This window comes from Triticum aestivum, chromosome 1B (assembly GCF_018294505.1).
Source record: "Triticum aestivum cultivar Chinese Spring chromosome 1B, IWGSC CS RefSeq v2.1, whole genome shotgun sequence".
Classification (NCBI taxonomy): Eukaryota; Viridiplantae; Streptophyta; class Magnoliopsida; order Poales; family Poaceae; genus Triticum; species Triticum aestivum.
In genome coordinates, this window is record NC_057795.1 from 2,561,569 (window position 1) to 2,566,418 (window position 4,850).

The 4,850-nt window shown below is 54.2% G+C and overlaps 1 pseudogene; it reads right to left on the bottom strand.

Annotated features, from left to right (window-relative positions):
• Positions 1-2,046: 2,046 nt before the first annotated feature.
• On the bottom strand, positions 2,047-4,602 carry LOC123102146 (4-hydroxyphenylpyruvate dioxygenase-like; annotated as a pseudogene).
• Between the last annotated feature and the right edge of the window lie 248 nt (positions 4,603-4,850).

The following is a 4,850-nucleotide window of genomic DNA, read 5'->3' on the forward strand; positions in this document are numbered from 1 at the left end:
TACTAATGGCGCATCACCGGGTGGTGCGCCATTAGTATGCTGCGGTTACTAATGGCGCATCCAGAGGTGGTGCGCCATTCGTATGCCAAAGCACCTGGGTATACATGCCCCCTGGGAGGCATACTAATGGCGCACCCTCGCATATACTAATGGCGCACCAGGTGGTGCGCCATTAGTATACCAGATACTAATGGCGCACCAGGTGGTGCGCCATTAGTAAAAATTACTAATGGCGTGCTATCAATGGCGCACCAGTGATGCGCCATTAATGGTCATATTAGGTGCGCCATTAGTAGTGGTATTTCTAGTAGTGCGACATGGCGAGCGTCAGGCACGTAGTCTTCGTCGAACCGATGCCAGCAGTCGAGCACCTCATGGCCAGACTTTTTGCAAAGCTGGCAGCGAGGGCGACCACGGGAGGAAGGACGACGGCCGTTGTTGTTGGTGAAGCCGCCGCCGCCGCCGTTGGTGTTGTAGCCGCCGCCGCCGTTGGTGTTGTAGCCGGCCCCCCCACCAGAGCGAGCCCCGTCGCCCTGGGAAGGACCGCGTCCGCGCCCACCGCCGCGTTGCCCCTGGTGACCGCACCCACGGCCACGACCACGGGAGGCAGAGTTGACGGAGGATTGGCGAAGATCGCCGCCATGCATGAGGGTGAGGCGGGCATCAAAACTGAGCAGCTGACTATAGAGCTCCTGGACGGTGATGGGCTCGACCCTGGCGGCGAGTGCGGAGACGACCGGGTTGTACTCCATGTCCAACCCAGCGAGAATTTTGGAGACAATCTCCGGATCAGAAAGCGCCGCAGCAGTGCTTGCAACTTCATCGGTTATACTTTTAATCTTGCCAAGGTAGTCGGACATGGACATATTACCTTTCTTGAGGTTGGTGAGCTCAATGCGAGTATTGATCGCCTGGGCTTGACTTTGAGCAGTGAACATGGCGTGGATCGTGCGCCACACCTCGGCCGGCGTTTGGAGCGTTGCGACCTGGGCAAGGATCTCACGGGAAAAGGAACCCATCAAGTACCCTTGAAGTTGTTGCTGCTATGCATACCAGAGGGAGCGTGCAAAGTTGACGACTTGTTCTTCTTTGCCTTCCTTGGTGATGGTGAGAGTGGCCGGCGGTGGCGGGCTCTTCTCGTCGAGGTGGTGCTCCATCTGTGCGCCTCTGATCTGAGGCAGCACGACGGCCTTCCAGAGCAGGAAGTTGCCCCTCGTCAGCTTCTCATGGGGTGGCGATCCGAGAGAGTTGGTATTGGTGGTGGTGGAGGATGAGGCGAAGGTGGAAGATGAGGAGGTGGTGAGTGCACCCATGGTGCTTGCTGTCATGGCAGCGGTGGTGGTGGACATGATCTCGGTTCCCGGAGGTAGCTAGATGCAATCTCTTTCGATCTAATGAGGAAGAGGCTCTGTTACCATGTGAAACGATATTGTGGAAGCGTTGAACCCTTTGCTCGGGCCGCACTTGTATATATAGAGGCAATGCCGTGGCTTACAAGACGAGATCGAGAGAGAACGATCGTTACAGGAAACGATCGGTACAGGAGGATTACGAGGGAGAGATAACAGAAGAAGAGATAGAGAAGGGTACAAGGTTTAAAAGATATCTATCCCTATACAACTCTATCTCTAACTAACCAACTATTTCAACATTGTGAAGTTGGATACCTTGGCATTTTACTATGCAAGGACCTTTATTCCCATTTAAAGTTGTCACGATCTTCATAAAGACGCATCACGCATGGCATAAAAAGAGTTCCAGTTGGATACACGTACACAATGTGATGTAGAACTCAAGATCGGTTCTTCTTTATTTTACTTGGAAGCAAGATCATACAACAATGCCAACAGTAAAAAAAATCATGCGTGAGCCCCCTCTACCATCTATTACACCGATCATATATAGGATACATCTGTCTTCAGCTTCACTAATTATAATAAGATCGGATATAATTGTGTGTCGCATCCTACAATGAATATTGTTTTCTTTTCCTCCATGAGACCATGATACAAAGTACTGGATCAGCTTCTCCATCTCCAGCTTCTATCATATATATGATCCCTGAACTGCTGCAGATTGCTTGGCTTCAAGGGACTTTTCATAATCTTCAATGGACTTGAACAGCTCGGAGATGTTGCCCTTGCCGAAACCGCCGCAGCCACCCTTCTGGTACTCTTCCCCTCTCTCGTCCTTCTCCATGCACCCGATTCTTTGGATCATCTCCAGGAAAAACGTTGGCCTGACCAATAGCTGATGCACTTAGATTTGGAATAAGCTGGAGTAGAGGAAATTAAGATGCAGCCAGAATTTATTAGAGCGCTGAACCTCAAATTACCGAATTACTATATCATAAATCATACTACCTCCTGAGCCTAATGTTGTGCAGATAGCCGCCTATGGTAATCTACTGCACGAATTGGGCATATACGTTGGCTTTTCACTATGCACAGGGAGCTTCATTCCCCTTTTGTTTTTAACATGATTTTATTGCCGTTTTAGTTCTCGCAATCTACATAAAGGTGCATCATGCATGGTGCTCAACTTTGTATCCTAACGGTAAGATTTGATAATTTTCTGCAGCATTACAGATACCCATACCTTTAACAGTTTTGCTAAAGCACATCTAAATGTATTATAAGTATTGCACATCTAAGTCCTAAGTCATTGACTTTTTCATGGATATTCGTGCGGGTGAAAGTTGTGAAGGCTCCCCGCGATGCAATCCTTAAAAAAACGCGATCTGGCACTAACCAGGCGATCGTGCGCGAAAACAACGCAATTTGCCTTCGCGTTCGCTGCTCTTTCACTGGGACGGGCCTAATGACTGAAACAGAGGCCCAAATTCCGCCCATATACAATATAACAGCTTCTCAGGAAACCTAGTGATTTTCCGCTCATTAAACCACAGTGCCGGGGCGGCATTGTCTGCCCCATTCCCTTCTCTCCCCCCGATAGAAAAAGTTGCGGCGGCTGCCAAGTTCTTCCCAGGTGCCGTCGACTGGCTGGCTGTTAACGGCGACGAGGGGCATCTGCACGACGACGCGTCCGCGACTACAATGGGATCTCAGTCTCACACGGTTGCAACACCCCGTCCCAGCACATCATGGTGGTGGTACAGGAGTCCTCCGATTCAGTCAATCCTTTGTTCGTTTTTCTCTGAAAGGCATCCTTTATTCGTTGCCTGATTCATCACAAGCACATCCCAGGAGGTACAAGAGTTCTGAAGTGTTGAACTGGTGATGTTATGCTTGCTACAGACCTTGAGTGCTTTGTTTTCTGAGAAAAATATGGACATGTACTACTCCTAGTTTGTACTATGTGGGATATACAGGAACATGCACTGTTCCCGCGAACTGGGTTAGCAGCCGTAGCGTTTGCACGAGCCAGCGGTGAAATGGTTTAGCCTGCGATCTTAAAGTTTGCATGTACCTCATGTAATTTACTATAGAACCCAAATTCAAATTGGAAAGGCTGTGTTTTTTTTACCTGTCCCCCACTGGCTTGGTGAAGATTTGGAGCAACACCCCTTGGTCGTCCCTGTTGACGAGCCGAGCACCCCCAGCTCCTGGCATTCCTTGATCTGCGCCTCCGAGAGCACATCCCCGGCGAGGCGTCGCACGCCTTCATAGTACTTGGGCAGCGGCGGTGGCAGGAAGTCAAAGCCGCCCATGGAAGAGCGCGCATGCATCTCCCTGAGCGTCCTGAACACCTCGCTGCTGGCCACCGCGATGTGCTGCACGCCCGGGCCACCGTGGTGTTCCAGGAACGTCTGTATCTGCCTCCGGCGCTTGGTGCCGTGAACCGGTTCATTGAGCAGCAGCGGCACGCCCTCCGAGGTGTTGGCCAGCAGCCCAGCACTACCGAGTTGAGCCCGCTCTGGGCCGTGCCGACGTCCTCAGTGGTGAACTCGGCGAATTCGTGGAAGCCCGTCAAGCCGGCAACGTAGGCGGCAGCGGGGGCTAGCTCTGGGACGTTGCCGACGATGTGGTCGAACCGCGTCAGGCCGTAGTGCACGGCACCCGGGTTGCTCACGCCCTCAAATAACCCTGGCAAGAAGGGCACGTCCGTGCCATCCGGGTGACTGACGAAGCGCAGCACGACGTCGCCGTAGAGCTTGACCTCCGCAAATCCGAAGCCGCGGCCGAGGTCCACGGGGGCGAAGGCCGGGCGCGCGCCTCCGTCGACGCTGGCGCGGAAGGCCTTGGCGGCGTCTGCGACGCGCAGTGCTACGGAGCGCACTGCGAGCCCGTGATCAGCGAAGAACCGGCGCGCGGCGTCGACCGAGAAGATGCAGCCGTTGGCATAGGGCGCGGTGAACAGGAATGCGAGGGATCCTGGGCGGAGCAGCTGGGAGGCGTGCGTGGAGTTCCCCGTGGATAGGTCGGACCTGGCGGCGAGCGGCGCGCCGAGCGAGAAGGCGAAGCGGCCGTCGGCCGAGGCTGCGTCGGTGCACCAGAACTCGATGTGGTGGAAGGCGAGCGTGTGGAAGCGGTCGCTGCCCGGGTTGAAGCGGACCATTCGGCGTGGACGCGCATGGTCCGGCGTCACCGCGGTTTCGGCGCCGGTAGCTGCTGGGGTGGTGGGGGTGGGCGGCATGTTGTGAGTTTGCATCTGGCTCGACGTTATCAGCTATGGGAGAAGTTGTTCGCACACGAACATGTCACCGTGTACCTTCAACGCCGAGGGTGATACACCGCAGCTTACGTCGAAGAAGATCCGTCCGGAAACGCGGTACGCAAGCAATCCGACGGGCGCTTTTGTACACCCGAAATCCCACACGCCCGGGAGGGACCCCGTCAAGACGCGCGGTGGCTATGGGCTGCCCTAGGTCGGCCTGACCGCCCTAGGGC